Below are 21,779 nucleotides of genomic sequence, written 5' to 3'. Positions count from 1 at the left end.
GCCAGCCGCCCGCTGACGTCAGCAGGGCCGCGCGCCGGGCCCCCGAGACGGGGAGGGGCGGGGGGCCGGGGGAGGTGCGCGCGCCGAGGTCCGCGTAACTAGCGGGGGCGCGCGCGCGGCGCGGCCTCCCCTCCCCCACCCTCCCCCCACTCCCCTCAGGGCCCGCGGCTCCCCGAGGTGGGCTCTTGCGAGGCCTAGCGGGGGCGGGGCCTGGGGCCGGGCTCGAGCCGGGGCGCCCCTCCCCGCCTCCGCCTCCGCCTCCGCCCTCGCCCAGTGCTCTGGCGGCTCGGGCCTGGTCAACGCGAGCTCGGGGCTGGGTAGCCCGCGCCACCGTCAGGTGGGTCCACTGGGTCGCGGCCGGCGCCGCCTCCCTCGCTCCCTGCCTCCTCTCCATCTTGGCTCCAACAGCGCGCCTTCTTGGTTGCTCTCCGGCTGCTAGGGCCGTAGTAGCCGAGGTCAGGTGGCCTCGGTTAACTCGAGGAGACCGTGGTTCTGAGGGAACCTGCGTTCCCAGTCATTCGCCCTTGGGGCGTAGGGGCAGATTCGGATTTTTCGCTTCCTGCGTCCCACAAACATTTATTGAGCACCTAGTATGTGAGAAAGGAGGCTGTGAGGAGAGGAACACAGCAGGATGAGACAAAGCCAGGGCCTGTTCTCAAGGAGCCTCTGCCTCCCTTTGCCATCGCGGACCCTGCTCCAAGATTGCCGGCCAAAAGGGCAGCGCAGGAGACAGTTCCCACACGGGGCAGCTTTTGGATGGGAGGGACAGGTTTTCATGCAAGTGATGCTTACTTTCTCAACACAGAGCTTAAATGCTTTTCGCTCATTTTGAAAGGTTTAGTTTGGTTGAGATTTTTGCACTGAGCCCTCTTCTTCTGCCCCTTCCCAAAACACAAATACATTAAATGAATAGATTTTGAGAGACGAGAGCTTCTTCCTCTAAATCTTTTAAAACACTCCCCCGCCCCATCTCTTTTTAAAATAAAGACCCAGCAACCCTGGGTCAGTTACTCAGCGTACAGCTCATCAGATACTGAGGAAACACATACACTTCTGCCAAAGATCGGGCATGTTCTAGGCGGTCTCTGAGATTTTGAAGAAATTAGTTCTCACTGCGCAAAATGGTTTTACAATCAGTTCCATCAGACAGCCTCAGGGGCCCTCCTAGAAAAAGGGGCCAATAGGAAAGATTGCATGGGGATAGGAGAGGCAACCGGCCAGTGGAAAACGTTTTTTCTAATAGTTGGGCATTTTTGTGGCTCTGAAGGCAAACTTGTTTGTTTCATTTCAACAATAGAAAAAACACCCCTGTTTTTGGTAATGTTACCCAGCATAAAAATACATTTGCAATGGGGGGGGAGGCAATTAAAGCCCATGCAGAAGAAAACATTTTTTTCCCCTGTATTTTTCAATTTGTTGTTTCCTAGTTTGGGTTTGCCTCATTCCACAAATAGCTGTCTATGTCAAAAGTTGTATGTAATTGAATATTTAAACTTAGATCACATTTAAATATTGTAGAAAACTGACAAAGGACTCTTATAAAGAATTGTTTTATAAAGTAAATAACTTCTTCCCCACTTGCCCCTCCACCCCTACCCAGTCTCCTTTTGTGTGTGTATTGAGGAGGGGAGCTTAGGGGATGAATCTGGTTTGCTTAAAATCTGGCTGTCACTAAAAATCAGCCTCCCAGATCCAAAACAGAGCTTAGGTAACCAATATTCTATAGAATTTGTTATTTCTTTTAAAGGTTGCTAGGATGATTATGCAGATCTCTCAGATATAGGGAAAAAATTCAGCCACCTCACCCAGATTCTGCAATCCCTACGAGGCTGCATCTGAAATACTGAAGAGGTAAGACCATAACCATTTCTTTGTAAATGGTGGGTCATATTTTACATTTTAATGCTCTTTCATATGAAGTAATTTTTAATTGAAGATCTTAGACTCTTGGGGCATTGTGGTTTACATGGTTGAATCAAACTATCTTTGATTTTGGGTATATTTATTCCTTCTTGGTATCATACCTAGTATGGTGGAGGCACAAACCTATGTTTTGTGTTTTTCTTTACTCAATAGTTACTAAGCACCTACCAGCATGAACGGGGTAATGTTCTAGGCACTATAGGTGTTGTATTTCAGGTTTGTCTACCCTGTTTTCTTTTTCTGGGTCACTTTGCATCTTTATAGCTCGGCTTCATAAAAGACTAATAATAATCCGCTTCACCTGTAGAGTGCTTTCCAGCTTACGGAGCACTTTTATGAAAATTATCTCTAGTGATCCTCCCACATAAACCTCAGTTAGGGATTGTGGTGTGAGGAGCATCATGGCTAAGTGGAAAGAGCCTGGGCCCATATCAACCTGGGTACCCATTTTACAGCTGAGAAAACTGAGCCTCTGAGGGGCTGAATAAATTGTTCAAGGTCATGCAGTCATTTAGTACTAATGCAGGGCTCCTTTTACAGGTTTGTGGACTATTTGAGAGATAACATGTTATAGGTATTTATTTTATATTTAAATATATATATATTTATGTCTGCGTATATATATATATCATATTTCCTAGACTCACAGAAAGCTTACAACTCCAGAAACCAGTCATATTCTGGTCCCCCCCACCAAAAGAAGTAAGGATAACATCTCAGTTCTCTGTGAGTTATTAGTAATTAGATAATACGACAAGTGTTTAATTTGTCCATAGTTAATTCCTGTGGGAATGAGGAAATTATAGTCCTAACATCAGGAGTAATCAGGGACAGATTCAATTTGGTTTTATTTTATATGATCCTCAGAATTATATTTCTCAAATTGTTCCTGCTGACCAAAAGAATAATTCTCCTTTACCCCACCTTAGGTCAATTATAGCCCTTACCACACATGGTTCAGCATACTTTTAATTTTAAAAGTAGGTGATCAGAATATTTTATATACTTTCTAAAAGGAACAACAAAAGCCTACATTGAGCTGCTTTTGTACCACATGTGCCTCCTATTCTGGAGGACAGTAATTTACCATATAAGCAAGATCCTCCAGGTCTAACTTACAGAATGTGGGCTCTGATTTGATGAACTGAATTTCCATATTTGTTCCCTTTTGAGGGTACTTTAATTAAATATGCACGTATTGACCATCTACCATGTTTCATGTATTGACTTAGACTCAAAGGGAGGTTTAGACATGAGCTTGGCTTCCTGAAATCTTGAAATCCCTGGAATGTTTCAAAACAATTCACATCAGAATCAGCTGGGGTGCTTGTTAAAAATTCAGTCAGCCATCTTACTTCTACCAAATCAGACTATTCTAAAATCTGCATTGGTATCCACTCCCTAGGTGATTTTTCTGTACAAAGTTCTAGGTCTTGTAGAGAATCTGTGCCAATTAATTCTACTAGTAGCTTATATTCTTAAAGTCCAAATATCTCTCCTGTTTCTGAATTCAAATTTTCTTTATGTTTAGTAGTTTTTGTATTTCTGTCAAAGGAAAAACTTATGAGAATTACTATTCCTTATGGACGTTACTCTCCTCGTGGGAAGAAAATAGGCTAAAACGTGTGGTTCATGAGCTAAGTGAAATCAAACTAAATGTCAAACACATTAGATATTTTGGGGAGAATGGTAGATCACTAGAGGTTTTTAAGTTTCTGCACTAAGGGTTTTTATTATAAAATTGATAGCTCACACTCTAACTTAGTGGTGAATATAATTTAGAAGAATGTCTGGGTAAGGCTAAGAAATGACTTAGAGTTTTCTGATAAATATCTGGCATTAATGAGGGAAGATGCTGATCTAATTTTTTTTATGTCCCTAGAAGATATTATTATCCTTATCCTATTGTCCTTGTTAGCTGTTATTCAGTGCTTCTCTGACTGGTATTAATATTATTTTGTGCACGTCTCTCATACTTACCAGAACAGTGGTTATCAAATGTTATTGTGCATAAGAATTACGTAGGATGCTTCTAAAAATGCAGATTCCTGGGTGAATATCTAGAATTTCTGAGTCAGTGAGTCTGAGGTGGAGCCTGATATTGTTCATTTTTACAATCATACGTTCTCACCCAAGTGATGTGCTCAGGAAACATATAACTGGACTATAAACTCCTTTGAGGTGAGGGAGTTACCACTTTGTATATATCCCAAAAGGTCAAGCATGGCCCATTGTCCACAGGTCATCAATTTTAATGCTATTAACCAAATTCACCTGTCTATAGACAAGGGCTAAATCAGATCATATATCAAAGTTCTTTGCAGTTCTGAGACTTTTTGATTTTTCTAGTAGAAATTTTGTGCCTTGCTTCTGGAAAACTTTTAAGATTGGGTGAGTTCAAAGAGGTAATGACTTATTTTCAAGTAAGATTCTGAAAAATGAAATGATACTGATTTTAAACAAACAAATGGGAGATTTGTTGGTATTTAGGAACTTGTGAGAAGAGCATATGCCAAACGTTTTTGAAGTTTCCATCAGAATATTCTTTGCTAAATTTCTTCTCTCATTTGTTATTTTGCGGACTTCATGAAAAAAATCAGTTTATCATTGTTAGGAATAAAAGATGACATGGGAAGAAATAAAGGTTTTGTGTACTTTTAAACGAAGGAACTTGCTTGAAGCCTTGTAGATAATTGAGTTGAGCTCTTAGGTTATTGAAGTCCATTATGTGGTCGGTGTTGAGAACATTATTTGCTGAGTGTATTTTGATGGTTCAAGAACCCCAAAGAGAGTGTGCTTTGTGATTTTTCTCAATTTAGGATAGCAAGAGAATCCCACGGGGATGCATTTGGCTTGAATTGAGTGGAAAGTTGGAGGGGGCTAGGACTGGTGATTTCACATTGATAAGACTGACCAAGAGCTGAAATTGAAGTTGGAAGCTTGGCTTAAAATGAAAGCATTTCCTAACAGCCGTGATTCCTGTTGGCATTTTCTTGGAAAACCTTTAATCGGAAACCAAGATTCTTATTTGTTATCATAGGGATAATAGGACTTTTTAACCTACCTGGGCTAGAGTTGACAGATGTGGTTAGCTGGTACATGTTTGTAAAGTATTATTTAATACTCTTGTCCTCCAGAAGACAAGAGATTTCCTAACACAAAGATTTCTTGCATTATTTATCATATTCTCTATCTCCATAAGCCTTTCACACATGCAGCTCAAACACATTTAAACATTATCTCATTAGTCTTCTGTAAGCTTCAAGGTCCAAAGTCTTATTACCGCATTGCTCCTTAAAGATAGAAATGTTTCTGTTTGCTCCTGTCAGTTGTGTTTGTGAAGGCAAGAAGTAGGTGAATTTATCTGAATTCAGTTAAAACCAGTTTGGATTGTCTGTAACAAGTGTGATTGGGGGAGGGGGAGGCTATCAGTTAATTCAAACTTATTAGAAGTAGGTTGAGGGTGTTTGGCCAGACTAGAATGATTTAATTTTGTGACCTGTCTGCATCCTCTAAAGTACATGTGGTTTGGGGTGTTCCCAAAGTCTGCCAAGTACCAAGAACATAGTGTTCCAGTGGGGAAACATGGTTCTTCAGTTGAGCTAACATTTGGGTGTATTACCTGTTCCCCAAAGGCCTGTAAAACCCTGACCTCTGTGGCAGAGAAAAACATTTTTATAAAATTCCTGTGTGTGTGTGATGGAGCACATCTATAAAATTGAAGAAGGGTAATTCAGAGTGAGATGTATTTTCAACCAGACACCTATCCCATAGGACTTTTAGCTAGGATCATTCAGAGCTTGAAATAGAAAGGAAAGAACTGAACTGATTTTCCTCTCAAGGAACACATGCAGTTGGCTGTCTTTCCCCTTGGCCACTGTAGCCTTTGGAGAGGGCTAAGAGAAGAGGAAAGAAAAAGGAGGAGGGAGGACTCTGAATTAGTTACATCCAATATAAATTAAAAACAGCACTGTTCCTAATGACCAAAGAGAGGACATATACAGATTTCAATAAAAACATTGAATGTAATGGCTTAAAATGACCAAAATTAAAGAGAGGGATGCCCAAAAGCAATCTTAAAAAAATTAATACTGGGATTAATTTTCATGGATTGAGAGGTGGGATGAATGGGGCAGGGAAAGAAAAAGGGTAAATTTTGGGATTGTTCAATTTGATCATCCTTTCTTTGATTCTACCACCTCTGCTTCTGTTTTAGGAAAGATGTGACACCAATCCTTCTTTCCTTCTTTTTTGCTTCTCTCACTTCTGCTCTACTCTGATACTTGGCTTTATCCTACCATAAACATTTCTCCAGTAAGAAAATAGTGATAAGAATGAAATTTTTCCTATCATTGCCTTCATTTATTTAATACATACTTATTGTGTTTACTGTGTTTACTATGCCAGACTCTGTTCTAGGAATACACTGGGAATACACTGTTGAAAACAACACACTAGGTTCCCTGCCATCATGGTGCATATAGTCCCTGATCTTTGAATTATAGCATTCTCTCATACATTATTTAATTTGATCCTTTTAAGAACTCTTTGAAATAGCCCAGATTTCTATTTACATTTTATGCATAATAAAATTAAACTTAGGGAAGTTCAACTGATTTACCTAAGATCATGCAGCTGGTAAATTACGTAATCAGATGGTCACCCAAATTTTCTGAATTCGAAGACAGTGTCCTTTCTGCCACATTATGCCACTTCCCTAAGATCCAAGGTTCAAAGATTATATCTAAGTTGCTGTTTTTTAAATTGAAGTATAGTTGATTTACAGTGTTGTGTTAGGTTCTGGTGCATAGCAGTGGTTCTGGTGTACAGCAAAGTGTTTCAATTATACATATGTGTGGGTATATATATATGCACATATATATATGCATATATACACATATATATATTCTTTTTCAGATTCTTTTTAAGTTTCTCTTTTAAACAGTACCTAGACCAATTATATTATTTATATTTTAGTGAGTTATTACTTTACTCAATACTCCTTCCCCCCTTTGTCAGACATTATTGATCATCGTAAATGAACTTTATCTAAACAATTCATGATCCAATGATATTTATTCTAATAAATTATTCCTAGTTCTTAATACAAAATAGATAAAATTCCTGTGTGTATCTTTGTAGTGTATAATTATCAGAATATTCTCCATGTTTTGCAACACCCTCTCCCTCATAAAGGTAACAACCAGAAATGGGGAGTAGATGATATACAACAATTAAAGGAAGATATTGAAAAACTTTAGTCCCAGTAGGTTGGAAAAGTAATTTTCAAAACTAAAAAAAAAGTAACATCAAGAAGGGCAACAGAGTGAAAAAGCACTGGACTAGGAATCAAGAGACAAAACTTTTAGTCTTGGTTTGGGAAATTCTGTTCTCTTTCCAGACTTCAATTTCCTCAATTAAGGAAATTAAGGAATTTTAGGCATCTTCTGTATTCTGCATCCATAATTCTAAATCTGAGTTAAGTGAACAGAGACCTTGGAGAGTGACATTTAGGAAACTATTGAAGGCAGAGCAATAGACCCCTCCACAGGGCAAAGCAAGAAAACGTTACAGATCCATTCAGTTCTTGAATCCAAGTCCATTTGTTCCACTATTGAAATGGTTCCTGTTTCTTTTTTCCTCCCTTCAGATCGAGTAAACCTTTCATACTTCTTATGGCATTTGCTTTAGAAATATAACACCTTTGTAAACAAAACAAGCCAATATTATGAAAGGATTGTAGTTTGACTTTGATTTTTCAACTTAGAAGTGACACCACTCCTAGATATACTGGAATTTTTTTTAAAGCCTATCTTGAAAGGTTTTCTCCAAATTGCCTTATATCTGTTTTAGCACAGCAGGCACATGATGGCTCATAATCACCACCCAATTGATTTTGAGAGTATTTCTTTGTGGGTGAATAGGATGAGTGGGGAACATCCCACAGGGCTGGGGAAGGAGTGTCAAGGGAGTCGCATAGATCCAGGAGTGAGACAGCCAGTGGTAAGTAACCAAAGGGGCAGATGAGCTTGACAAGGGGTTGGCCTTCTCTCAACAGCCTCTACTAGATCTGTTCAGTCCTGCCCTTCTTGTGATTTTCTCTGGCATTTGTTCTGACAGTTATCTCAATTCTTCACTCACTTCCCACACCCCTAGAGTGTATCTGCCAGATTAGTAATCGCTTGGTTAGTGATTACTAGTTGCTTCCTGCCTACTTGCTGAAAAGGTTTCATCGAGGGAGTGGAGGAATTCAGCATATGCTTCTACCACCTTACAGATATCAGTCTCTAAGCATGAAGGAACTTAAGCATGAAAGAAAGGATTTATGAGTTCATCCAATAGTGAGCTAAAAATTAGTTGTTCCTGGGGGCTTCCCTGGTGGTGCAGTGGTTGAGAGTCCGCCTGATGATGCAGGGGACACGGGTTCGTGCCCCGGTCTGGGAAGATCCCACATGCCGCGGAGCGGCTGGGCCAGTGAGCCATGGCCGCTGAGCCTGTGCGTCCAGAGCCTGTGCTCCGCAATGGGAGAGGCCACAACAGTGAGAGGCCCGCATACCGCAAAAAAAAAAAAGTTGTTCTTTCACTGAAAAAGTGATCTGTTATTTTAAAGAAAAGTAGAGTTGAACACAGGACACCTGGGTTCTCAACCCTAGGCTGTGACATTTCAGAATTTCTTGGGGGTGAAGACAACCTGCTGTTGGCTCCAGAATCCAGTTGCCCCTTGCTCACCTCAGGGAGCTATTCTATTTAGGAATCAGCCTGTTTCACAGCTGACTGCCATCATTATAACTACTGAGAAAAAACACTGTTATCTCTGTGACAACATCCTGAGGCTATGCCTGAAAGAGAATTCAAGTAGGGGATGAGAAGTTGGGTCAGATAGGTCTTTTCCAGTCCTTTCAGCAGGGCCACTTAGTTGCCTGGGGCAAGCTAACCCTTGTATCAGCTCCTGGACTGATACAGGCCATGAGCAGTTAAATCCAAGAGCCCCTAGTTGTGCTGCTTGGTGGCTGTGCATCAAATTAGTCTCTGTGCTGGTCCTTCTTTGAGCTAACCTTGTCCCTAAGGAGTAGGCTCTCACCTTGGTCCTTGTGACTGGTTCCAGTAACAGGCATTTTTTAGGTTCTTGTATCTGACTCTGACCCTGCTTTGGGATTGGAGTTCTATTTTGATCTCCTCAACTTCATGGAAATTAGAACCCAATCCTTAAACCCAAGTCTGCACAACTGGATCCTTACTACAAACTGCTACATCTCTGATGCCCATCATCAGTTTGTTTGAAACTTTACCTATTGCCAATGCCTGACTCCTAACAAATCACTCCGCTTTTGGATTTCCATGTGTTGACATTGTAGAACCTTCCTCCCACAACTATAATTGTCTACATGAACCCTCTACTTACTGTCAGATTCCCTTGATAGCATGTCTTGCCTGCGTTTTGGATTTTTTCTTTTTGGTGCCTATTGAGTGGACCTGATGTCCTGCCTTGTTCCAATGGGATTACTTATAGTCATTCTCAAACTTTAATGTTCATGAAAATCACCAAGAGTGCTTAGTAAAAGTGCAGGTTCTGGGGTTCCACCCTTAGAGATTGTGATTCAGTAACTCTGTGAAACAGGGCTTAGACATGTGCATTTAAACGTATATCCCTAAATAATTTTGAGGTAGATAGTACAAAAACCACAGTTTAAGACCCCTATTCTAGTTTCTGGGACTTGATCCTTCCTTAGGCTCATCCCATTACTAACCAAACTTGATTTTGACAGTCAGAAAGACTTTGACTTTTCCATAAGGAATTTCTGAATATCATAATCATTGTTACATTTTAGAATATTATTTTTGTTTCTGTTTTTCTGCTCATTAGAAACTTTACAGAGGTTCTAATACCTAGCTATTAAGTCATCCAAGCATATACCACAATTTAAAGAGTCCAGATTTTCCTCATGCTTTGGGCTCTAATTTCTTGTGGTAAAGATAACAGGGTGTTTTAGAAATGCATGAATCATTGTCTCCGTCAGCACCCTGCATTTATTTTAGGGCAATAGAGGAAAGTTCTTCCTCTTGGGTTTGGATTCATGCTTAAATATTGCCTCATCAATATGCCTATGTATGCCATTATAGGAGTAACATAAATTCATGTATAGATGGCATAAAGATAATGGAGCTGGACACAAGAATTCTGGAGACAGGAGGAATCCAGGTGCAGAAGAACTGCTCTCTGTTGTAAGGTATTGGCTTATATGAGGACCACCCTGGCTCAGATGCAGTATTCCTCAGATTCAGGTTAAACACTTTTGGAAAGAATACTTCATAGGGCATGTTGTGTACCTCCTATTCCATTGTATCAAGTGTGTGATAAGGTATATTCCCAGTGCCCAGAATTTGAAAAAATTCTGAGCAATTTTTTAACCCCTGGGTGTCATCAAGAAACTCAGGAAAAGATTTATGTTTCTGGCCAAGATGGAGTAACAGGTACTGCCTGTTTACCCTCTCACCTGAAACAACTGGAAAATGAAACAAAGCAAAATACACAAGATAATGTTTTTTAGACCTTGGACATCAGGCAGTAAAGGACATTGATTCTTGAGAGACAAGAAACAAATGAGGTAACCCTATGATTGCCAAAGCTTACTGCTTTGAGGGAGTTTCCAGGTTGTGGAGCAGGAAGGGGATATCTAGGTGGAGCTCAGCAGAATCCCTGGGTTGAGGAGATGCAGCTGAGAATCGAGGGGACCCAAGGAAGCTGGAGTTCTCATGACAGAGTATTGAAGAGGAGAGAACTGCACAGAGAGAGAACTCTGGATATTTCCAGAGGTCCTCTTGAGTATTCAGATTACTGATTGGTACATGCATGTGAGGAAACTGCCCAAGACTGGGGAAAAAGCCATCAGAGAGGATTAGAGGGAGCAGTGGCAGCACTCACAGAGGTCCAATAATAGTGCCTGTTCTTGTTAGCCAGACCAGAACATCTATAATTCATAGAGTATTGGAGAGAGTATTTAGGATCTTGTTCAGTAGTGGGGAGTAATCAGTAGTCAGGGACTAATCATTGATCCTGCCTAACAAGCAAGATCTAAAATGATCGAATGGTTTCTGAGGAACTTAACTATGTCATGGAATAAAACTCAAGAATATATAAGGAAATACAAAAATACTCATCTCCCAGCAAGGGAACAGTCACAATGTCTAACATGCAAATGAATATTCCCATGCATTCAAATAAGCAAGAAAATCTTACGCATAATGTGGAGAGCAGTCCATCAATAAAAACCAAGTTAGAACTGACACAGATATTAGAATTAGTAAAGAAGGGCATTAAAAATTATTATAATTGCATCCTATCTATAGGTAGATACTTAGAATATGGTTTTATTTGTTTGTTTTTTGTGGTACACGGGCCTCTCACTGTTGTGGCTTCTCTCGTTGTGGAGCACAGGCTCCGGACGCGCAGGCTGCAGACACGCAGGCTCAGCGGCCATGGCTCACGGGCCTAGCCGCTCCGCGGCATGTGGGATCTTCCCGGACCAGGCACCAACCCATGTCCCCTGCATTGGCAGGTGGACTCTCAACCACTGCACCACCAGGGAAGCCCAGAATATGTTTTTTAAAAGGCACAAATTAAATGTCTAGAGGTGAAAATTATGTCTTAAATAAAAAATACACTAACAGCATATTAACTGTTAAAGAAGAAAAGATTCATGAACTTGACTGCACAAAATACAAGCTATCAAAAATGAAACACAGAGAAAAAAGAATTTATAAAAATGAGTCAGACATAAATGATACCTTACAGCAATTACATTAAATGTAAATGGATTAAATGCTCCAAGTGAAAGGCAGAGGTATGATTCAATTATATGCTGTTTACAAGAGACACACTTTAGATTCAAAGACACAAATACATTGAAAGTAAGAGGATGGATAAAAGATACACCAAGAAAATAGTAACTAAAAAAGAGCTGTAGTGGTTATACTAATATCAGACAAAATAGACTTTAAGACAAAAGGGTTACTAGAGACAAAGAGGGATATTTTATGATGATAAAAGGAAGATATCAGGAAGATATAATAATTTATAACATTTAGATATATAACAATTATAAACATATATGCACCTAACAACAAAGCCTGAAAATACATGCAATAAAACATACAAAACAGAATTGAATGGAGAAATAGATGATTCAGCAGTAATAACTGGAGACTTCAATATCCTGTTCTCAATAATGAATGAATAGGGCTTCCCTGGTGGTGCAGTGGTTGAGAGTCCGCCTGCCGATGCAGGGGACACAGGTTCATGCCCCGGTCCAGGAAGATCCCACATGCCGTGGAGCGGCTGGGCCCATGAGCCGTGGCCGCTGAGCCTGCGCGTCCGGAGCCTGTGTTCCGCAACGGGAGAGGCCACAACAGTGAGAGGCCCGCATACCTCAAAAAAAAAAAAAAAAAAGAATGAATGAATAACTAGGCAGAAGATCAACAAGGAAATAGAAGACTTGAACAACATATAAATCAATCAGGCCTAACAGGCATCTGTAGAATACTCCACCCCCAAAACAGCAGAATACATGTTCTTCTCAAGCCGACATTGAATATTCTCCAGGCTAGACCAATGATAGGCCACAAAACAAGCCTCAATAAACTTAAAAGGGTTGAAATCAACAAAGAGCATTTCCAACCACAATGGAATTAAATTAGAAATTAATACCAGGAGGAAATTTGGGAAATTCACAAATGTGTGGAAAATAAATAACACATTCCTAAATAATGAATGGGCCAAAGAAGAAATGACAAGGGATATTAGAACATATTATGAAATAAATGAATGTGAAAGCACAACATGCCAACACTTAAGGGTCAGCTAAAGTCATGCTTAGAGGGAAAGTTATGGCTGTAAGTGCCTATATTATAAAAGTAGAAAATCTAAAATCAATATTCTAATTTTCCATCATAAGAGAAGAGCAAACTAAACTCAAAGCTAGCAGAGGAGTAAATAATAAGATAAAAGTGGAAATAAATGAAATAAATAGAAAAACAATAGAGAAAATCAATGAAACCAAGATTTTGTTCTTTGAAAAGATCAATAAAATACAAACCTTTAGTAGACTGATAAAGAAAAATAGAGAGAAGCCTCAAATTACTAAAATCAGAAGTTAAAGAGGGAATATTACCATTAACCTTAGAGAAAAAAAAGATTACAAAGGAGTACTATGAATAATTGTATGTCAACTAATTAGATAACTTAAATGAAATGGACAAACTGAAAGTGATTCAAGAAGAAGTAAAAAATCTGAATAGACCTATAACAAGTAAAGAGATTGGATTAGTAATTTAAAATTTCCCACAAATCCCAGGCCCAAACAGCTTCACTGGTAAATTCTACCTAACATTTAAAGAATCAATTCCAGTCTTTTACAAACGATTTCAAAAAATAGAAGAACTTAATCTGTAACACTAGTATTATTCTGATACCAAACCAAAGATATTGTAAGAAAGTAAATTTTCAGATCAGTATCCCCTGTGAATATAGACATAAAAATCCTTTATAAATACTAGCAAACTGAATCCCGTCATGGAATAAAGGGGTACACCACGAGAAAGCAGTGTTTATCCTGGGAATATATCCAAATTTGGTTTAATATCTGAAAATCAATGTAATACACCATCTTAATAGAATGAAGCACAAAAACACATGATCATCTCAGTTGATGCAGAAAAGGCATTTGACAAAATCCAGCAGTCCTTCATGGTAAAAACAGAGAAAAAAGTAGGAATAGAAGAGAACGTCCTCAGTCTGATAAATAAAGGGCATCCATGAAAATCCCACAGATAAATAGCACCATATTTAATGGTGAAAGACTGAATGCTTTCTTCCTAAGATCAAAAGGAGGTAAGGATGTCAGCTGTCACTACTGCTATTTATCATTTTACTGGAGATACTGGCCAGGGTAATTAGGCAAGAAAAAGAAATAAAAGGCATCCAGATTGGAAAGAAAGAAAGAAGTAAAATTATTTCTATTTGTAGTTGACAAGACCTAGCAAGGTTGCAGGATATAAATGAAATCCTGCAATTTTTTTTTTCTTTCTTTTGGCTGTGTTCGGTCTTCGTTGCTGTGCGCGGGCTTTCTCTAGTTGTGGTGCACGGGGGCTACTCTTCATTGTGGTGCGCAGACTTCTCATTGTCGTGGCTTCTCTTGCGGCGCACAGGCTCTAGGCGCATAGGCTTCAGTAGCTGTGGCAGATGGGCTCAGTAGTTGTGGCTTGTGGGCTCTAGAGCTCAGGCTCAGTAGTTGTGGCGCACAGGCTTAGTTTCTCCACGGCATGTGGGATCTTTCCGGGCCAGGGCTCAAATCCGTGTCCCCTGCATTGGCAGGCAGATTCCTAACCACTGCAAGTGACAATATGCAAGTCAGTTGTACTTCAATGCACAAGCAATAAACAATCTGAAAATGAAATTAAGGAAACAAATTTACAATAACATCAAAAACAATAAAATAGTTAAGAATAAATTTTTAAAAAAGAAGTGCAAGACTTTTTCATTGAAAACTACAAAGTTTTGTTGAAAAAAAATTGAAGATCCAAATAAATGAGAAGACATCCCATGTTCCTGGGTTGGAATACAATATTATTAAGATGGAAATACTCCCCAAATTGATCTACAAGTTCAATATAATGCCTATCAAAGTCTCAGTTGGCTTCTTTTGAAGAAATTGTCAAGCTGATCCTAAAATTCGTATGGAAATGCAAGGGACCCAGAATAGCTAAAATAATTCTGAACAAGAATAAGAAAGTTGGAGGACTACACATCTTGGCTTTAAAACTTACTAGAAAGCTATGGTAATGAAGACAGTGTAATATTGGTACAAGGACAGACATATAGATTAATGGAATAGGGTTAAGAGTCTAGAAGTAAACCCTTACATTTATGGTCAACTGATTTTTGACAAGGATGCCAAGATAATCTAATAGAGAAAGAACACTCTAGATACTCACACTTGAAAGAATAAAATTGGATCTCTACCCCATACCCACACAGAAATTATCTCAAAATTGGTCATAGACCTAAATGTCAGAGCTAAAATGATAAAACTCTTAAAAGAAACCATAGGAGTAAATCTTTGTGATACTGAGGCAATGGTTTCTTAAATACAACACCAGAAGTACAAGCAACAAAAGGAAACTAGGTAAGTTGAATCTTTCATGCTTCAAAGGACACCATCAAGGAAGTGTAAGACAGAATTATCTGGCTGTCCAGTGGTTAGGACTCCATGCTTTCACTGCCGAGGGCCTGGGTTCAGTCCCTCGTCGGGGAACTAAAATCCCGCAAGCTGTGTGGTGCGGCCTAAAAAAGTAAGGATGAGAGTGATAAGATAGTACTAAAATAAAAATACTGCCAACATAGAATTTGCTACCCAGAAAAAAATCTCTTTAAAAAACAGAGGCAAAATAATAACTTTTTCAGAAATACAAAAGCTGGAAGTATTTATCACCAGTAAACCTACACTACTAGAAAGAAAGTCTAAAGGAAGTCATTCAAGCAGAGGGAAAATGGCACCAAGTGGAAATATGGATCTACACAAAGAAGTAAAGAACACCAGAAATAGTAATTACATGGGTAAATATATAAGATTTTTTCTTCTCTAAAAGAACTGACTGTCTAACAATGTGTTGTGGGGTTTATAGCATAGTTATAAGTAAAATACATGACAAAAAAGGTAGGAGCAAAGAAATGGAAGTGTACAATTTAAGGCTCTTTTATGTAAACTGATATCACTGGAAAGTACTCTGTAATTAAAGATGTATACTATAAACACTAAAGCAACTACTAGTAAAACAAGAGTTTAGCTAGTAAGCCAACAAAGGAGATAAAATGGAGTAATAAAAAATATTCAGTACAAAAATAGGCTGAGGGCTTCCCTGGTGGCGCAGTGGTTGAGAGTCCACCTGCCGACTCTCAACCCAGGGGACGCGGGTTCGTGCCCCGGTCTGGGAGGATCCCGCATGCTGCGGAGTGGCTGGGCCCGTGAGCCATGGCCACTGAGCCTGTGCGTCCGGAGCCTGTGCTCCGCAATGGGGGACGCCACAGCTGTGAGAGGCCCACGTACCGCAAATAGAAAATAAATAGCATTCATTAATTACTGTGGTGGTTTTAATGTATGTCCAAAAATTTTTCAGTGTTCCTTTCTCCAGAAAGTGAAGCTCAATTCTCCTCCCCTTAAGTGTGAGCTAGACTTTGTGATTCGCTTCTACCCAAGAGGGTATGAAAAGGGGAAAAAAAAAGTAACTTTGCAGTGGAGAAACATGGCAGACACCACCTCAACCAAATGATCAAGATTTACATCAGCAGTGAGTCATGATGACACAATGCACCTCTAACATGATGTGATGGGAAGAGTACTTCACTTTTGTGGTAGACTTCCTCAAGATCCATAATCCCAATCTAATCATGAAAAACATCAACCAACCCAAATTGAGGGGCATTCTACAAAACACCTGATCAGTGACCTTCAAAAGTGTCAGAGCCATGGGAAATAAGGAAAGACTGTGAAACACAGAAAGACAGATTGGAGGAGACTAAGGGATCATGACAACTAAATGCAAGGTGATAGTGGACTGGATCTTGGAAAAAAGGACATTCGTGGAAAAACTGGTGAAACCCAAATAAAGTCTGTTGTTTAACTTAAAAAAAAAAAAAAGAAAAGAAATGGCAAGATGATAGACTTAAACTTAACCACGTCAGTCATTAAAATGAAAATAGTCTATAAACGCCCCAATTAAAAGGCAGTGATGGTCAGATCAGATTAAAAAACTGTGACCAAAGTATATATGCTGTTTACAAGAAATACAAATGAAATATAAAGACACAATTAGGTTTAAAAGTAAAAGGATGGGCACCCGCCCCCATAGGGGCGGGGAGACTCAACCCCTCAGGTGGGCAGAGACCAATCCTCCTGCGGGGACCTGTAGGCCGCCCCTGAGGACTTGCAACAGAGCCCAGTGCAACTCTTGTCCTTGGGCTGGGTGCTATGGACGCCTTTATCAGCTTCACCAACCAGACCCAGGGCCAGGACCAACTCTTCAGAGCCACTAAGTACACATGCATGTTGCTTAGATATTTGTTAGAGCCTAAAGCTGACAAAGAGGAGGCTGTTATGAAGCTCAAGAAACTGGAGTCCAGTGTGAGCTCTGGCCGTAAATGGTTCAGACTAGGCAATGTGGTACATGCTGTACAGGCGACTCAGCAGAGCATTCATGCCACTGACCTGGTGCCCCGCGTATGCCTAACATTAGCCAGCCTGAACCTTGTGATTTATTTCATCTGTGACCCCATCATCTTCGTGAGGAGTGCAGGGCTTGCCTCTGGCATTAACAAAGAGAAATGGTGAACGTGGGCTGCACGCCATTACTACTATTCTCTTCTGCTGAGCCTGGTCAGGGATCTGTATGAACAGGTTGCACACGACAGGGCAAAGAGGGAGAAATCACCATCCCAGGATCGTCTTGGGTATAGCATGGCTAATGAGGAAACAGAATGGCTCCAGTTCTTTCTTCTCTTATTCCGATCTCTGAAGAAACATCTTCCCTTGCTCCTGGACACAGTGAAGAACTTCTGTGATATCTTGAACCCTTTGGACCAGCTGGGGATCTATAAGTCCAATCCTGGCCTCATAGGCCTTGGAGGTCTCGTGTCCTCTATAGCAGGCATCATCACTGTGGCGTATCCTCAGATGAAACTGAAGACCCACTGAGGTGGTTTCGGGCTGAAGACTAGTACCTGCTTTCAAGACAACCTGTTAGTGAAATGGACATTTGCATTAGGCACAGCCATGTCATGCTGTGCTTACGGACTTATTCACATGAGCACTGAGTGACCTGCGATGTGAACAGAGGGGCCAAGAACGGTGGAGGGGAGAACGTGAAGGCTTATGTGTTTTCTAGAGCGCTGGAGTGACTTCTGAATTTCTGAGTATTTTTCCTTCATCTAACATTTATTGAACATCTCTTTCGTGCATATTAGGAACTTACTGGTTGCTGAACGGATAAAAATTGAAAGAGAAAAATTGAAAAAGATCCAAACTAACAAGTGGACACTAATATAAGCGACTTTTGGGCCATGTGCCTCACTACTTTTGCCCAACTACAGTAGGACTGATACACACCCTCTCTCAGATCTGGTAGAGGCCCCTTATTCTCTGATCAGTTACCCCACTTCCTCCATAGCTGCCAGTGCCAGGATAGAGGAGAGCTGGGCTTATAGCCTCTTAACTTGACTTTTACATCACTGTGCTCCTGTCCTTCCTCTGTCCAGTAGTAAAATCAGAAGTGCATCAGGCACCTTCATAGTATAAATTGTGTCTTTAGGTAATGCAGTGAGGAAACAAAAAATCTGAAGCAGATAGAAAGGACTTGAGGTAAAAATAATGTGGTAAGTCACAATTGATGCCTGCAGGTTTCCCTGTGACAGATGAGGAGACTGAGTTTAAAACTGAGGACAGAACTGACTCCCAATCCAGTGCTTTTTCTGTATTTCACTGCCTTTCTGATTGAGTGGAAGTGCAAGACTCTCCAGAATACTGTGCGAAAATCCTTTTTTAGAACCTTTCTTGGTCAGTGGTTTATATTCTATTCTACAAAAATTAAAACTATATCTAGATCCACCAGTAGGATTGTTTATTTAAAACCATATAACAGTTTGGGCACTTATGCATTAATTTTCATCAAAATTTGTGCAGTTGAGAAATTTCACGAATACGATGAAAATCTACTATATTCTACAATAAATCAGAGTTCATATTTGTAGGGTGGTTGGGGGAGGTAGAGAAGAGCAGTAAGGGGCTAGTGAAGAGGACAGTAGAAAGATGAGTCAATGCCACTTACTCGTGTTTCTACTTCTCATCTTGGATGTTGGGTTCTTATTTGTGATTACAGATCCTCTTAATTTGAGGCAAGTGAGGTAGAGAAATAGGGTACCATCAGGTAAGAGGTCAGTGTCAGTCCTGCCAGTAAAGCCATCACATTGATCCGAATGGAAATGAGAAAAGAAATGTGCACTAAGTAAATTTTCCATAAATGTGATTGAGATTCTTAAAAAGTAGACTCACGTTCTTGGCTCTCTATTTTTAAAGTGACCAATCAAGATACGGGATTTGAGAAAGAACATTTTGGGAATTTTAAGAGAAATAAAAGCTGCTAGATCAGGGCAAATAAAAAATTTAACTATTTTTACTTTGTCCAGATCTTCTACTGTAATAAATTATGCCTAATAAATTTATAGACAAAAAAAAGTAAAAGGATGGAAAAAGATAACAATAATCAAAAGTAAACTAGAGGGACTAACTAATATCAAAGTAGATTTCAGAGCAAAGAATATTACCAGGGAGAAAAAAATATCATTTCATAGTGATGAAGGGATAATTCATCCAGAAAAAAAATTCAAAAATGTTATGCACATCAAAATACAACCTTAAAAATATATGGAAAAAACTGACATAAATAAAAGGAGAAATCCAGAACTATAGTTGGAATTTTCAACACTCCTTTCTCAGTGACTCATAAGTAGGTAGAATATCAATAAAAGTATAAATGACTTTAAAACCACTGTCAACCAGCCTGACCTAAATGACATTTATAGAACACTTCATGCCCCAAGTGCAGAATGCAGATTCTTTTCAAGCACATATTCTAGGCCAAAAAACATTTTTTCATTCATTTAAAAAAGATTCAGACCATGTAAAGTATGTTCTTTATCCACAGTGATATCAAATTAGAAATCAGTAATAGAAAGATGTCTAGAAAAATCCTCAAATATATGGAAGCTAAATAATACACTTCTAACTCACTATGGGTCAGAAGAAGTCAGAAGGGAATTTAGGAAATATTTTGAACTGAATTAAAATGAAAATGTAACACATAGGATGCTGCTAGGGCAGTACTTAAGGGAAATTTATAGTGCTAAATACCTAAGTGAGAAAAGAAGAAAAGTTTCAAATCAGTAACCTAACCTTCCACCTTAAGAAACTAGAAGAGAAAATTAAATCCAAAGTATACAGAAGAAAGGAAATAGTAAAGATTAGAACAAAGATCAATGAAATATAGAACAGAAAAATAGAGAAAAATAAATGAAACCAAAAGTTGGTTATTTGAGAAGATCAATATAATTGATAAACTTCTAGGCAGACTGATAAGGAAAAAGAGATATAGGACACAAATTACTAATACCAAGAATGAGAGAAGTGGCATCACTACAGATTATGCTGGTATTAATAAGGATAATGAGGGACTATTATGAACAACTTAGATACTAATAAATTCAACAACTTAGATGAAATAAGCAAATTCATTTTGAAAGACACAAACTATCAAAGCTTACTCAAGAAGAAACAGATAACCTGAATAATCCTATCTGTTAAAGAAATTAAATTTGTATTTTAAAATATTCCCGTGAAAAAATGACAGGCCCAAATAGCTTCACTTGGGAATTCTGCTAAAATTTAAGAAGAAAAAAATACCAATTCTCACAGACACTTCTAGAAAATTGAAGAGAAGCGAACACTTCCCAACTTATTCTATAAGGCCAGCATCACCCTGATACCAGAACCAGACAGACATTACAATAAAAGAAAATTACAGACCAATATTCCTCATGAACATAGATACAAACATTCTAAAGAAAAAAGAACTCATAATTCTTTACTAAAAGCAAAACCCCAGTGCTTCTCTTAATTCAGTTGAGGTTTCTGGTAGAAAGCCACATGCATTTATATTTCTAATAAGTATGTAGTATAGATGTACACTTTGGTATTTGGTATTCCTAAAAAACTGATTCTAGTGAGGAAGCACTAGAACATAAAAAAGCCACAAACAGAAATGGCTTTGCCCTCTGGGGGACTTTATAGCTGCCTTCACTATATAAAGGTGGTACACTGGCCACCTCTGGTTATACATCATTTAATTTTTTTGACACTCTGGATAGGATTTAACTTTAAGGTGAGCTTATTCTTTGTTTCCTTTGGCAATCACTTTAACATTTTAAAAATTCAGCAGCAATTACCACTTGTAATTTCAGGGTGTTAAAACTCCTCCTATGACTTCTAGAATATTTAAAATTTATAGTATTTAGATAATATTTCACCCACCGTTGTCTCATTTCTCCTGAAATTTGTCAAGATTTGAGGTAATGAATGTAAAAGAAATATACTGTATGTATATTTTAAAAGTTCAATTTTTCAATGCTTCATTTCCTTCAGTGCTTTGTATTTGTTATGTGTATTTTTTCATGATAATCTTAACAGATAATAATCTTTACTCATAAAATTATGAAACAAATATGTTTTACTCATATATTGTTTTACTAGAAATATTTTGGTTAACTTTTGCATTCATGTCTATCATAAATCCTCAATTAATTGGGTTACTTAAAGGGTGTATACAGTGCTATCCTTGGTCCACAGAGGGCTAACCAGCTTTGTTATTTTTTTAATCTTTACGTTTGTTTTAACTCTTGTTCCTAACCACATAATGTGCTTTTTAACAAGTAAAGATTCTAGCAACATTAGTAAGTTCTTGCTGATACGTTTATTATTATAATCACTACTTTTAATTTTGAAACTCTAAACAGTAAATTAACCCACAAGATCATATGGGTTCTATGAAAAATACATTGCAATTTATTGTAAATATAGCATTACTATAAATACTAACACTATTGTTGCATAATTATTTAGATTAAATTATGTTGTGATAAAACTGTGTCACTTAAGAATGAATCAAAAACCTATTTGGTGAGACACTGAAAATTTTATTGTGGTAATTGAGTGCCTGGATTATGCATGAATGATAAACAAATTAAGGATATAATC

The 21,779-nt window shown here is 38.8% G+C and overlaps 1 pseudogene; it reads left to right on the top strand.

The window, feature by feature from the left end:
- The first annotated feature begins 69 nt into the window (after positions 1 to 69).
- On the top strand, positions 70 to 21,191 carry LOC117309018 (peroxisomal membrane protein 11A pseudogene; annotated as a pseudogene).
- The last annotated feature ends 588 nt before the right edge of the window (positions 21,192 to 21,779 follow it).

This window comes from Tursiops truncatus, chromosome 19 (assembly GCF_011762595.2).
Source record: "Tursiops truncatus isolate mTurTru1 chromosome 19, mTurTru1.mat.Y, whole genome shotgun sequence".
NCBI classification, from domain to species: Eukaryota; Metazoa; Chordata; class Mammalia; order Artiodactyla; family Delphinidae; genus Tursiops; species Tursiops truncatus.
The sequence above is the reverse complement of the archived record's forward strand: the minus strand, read 5'-3'. Positions and strand labels throughout refer to the sequence as shown.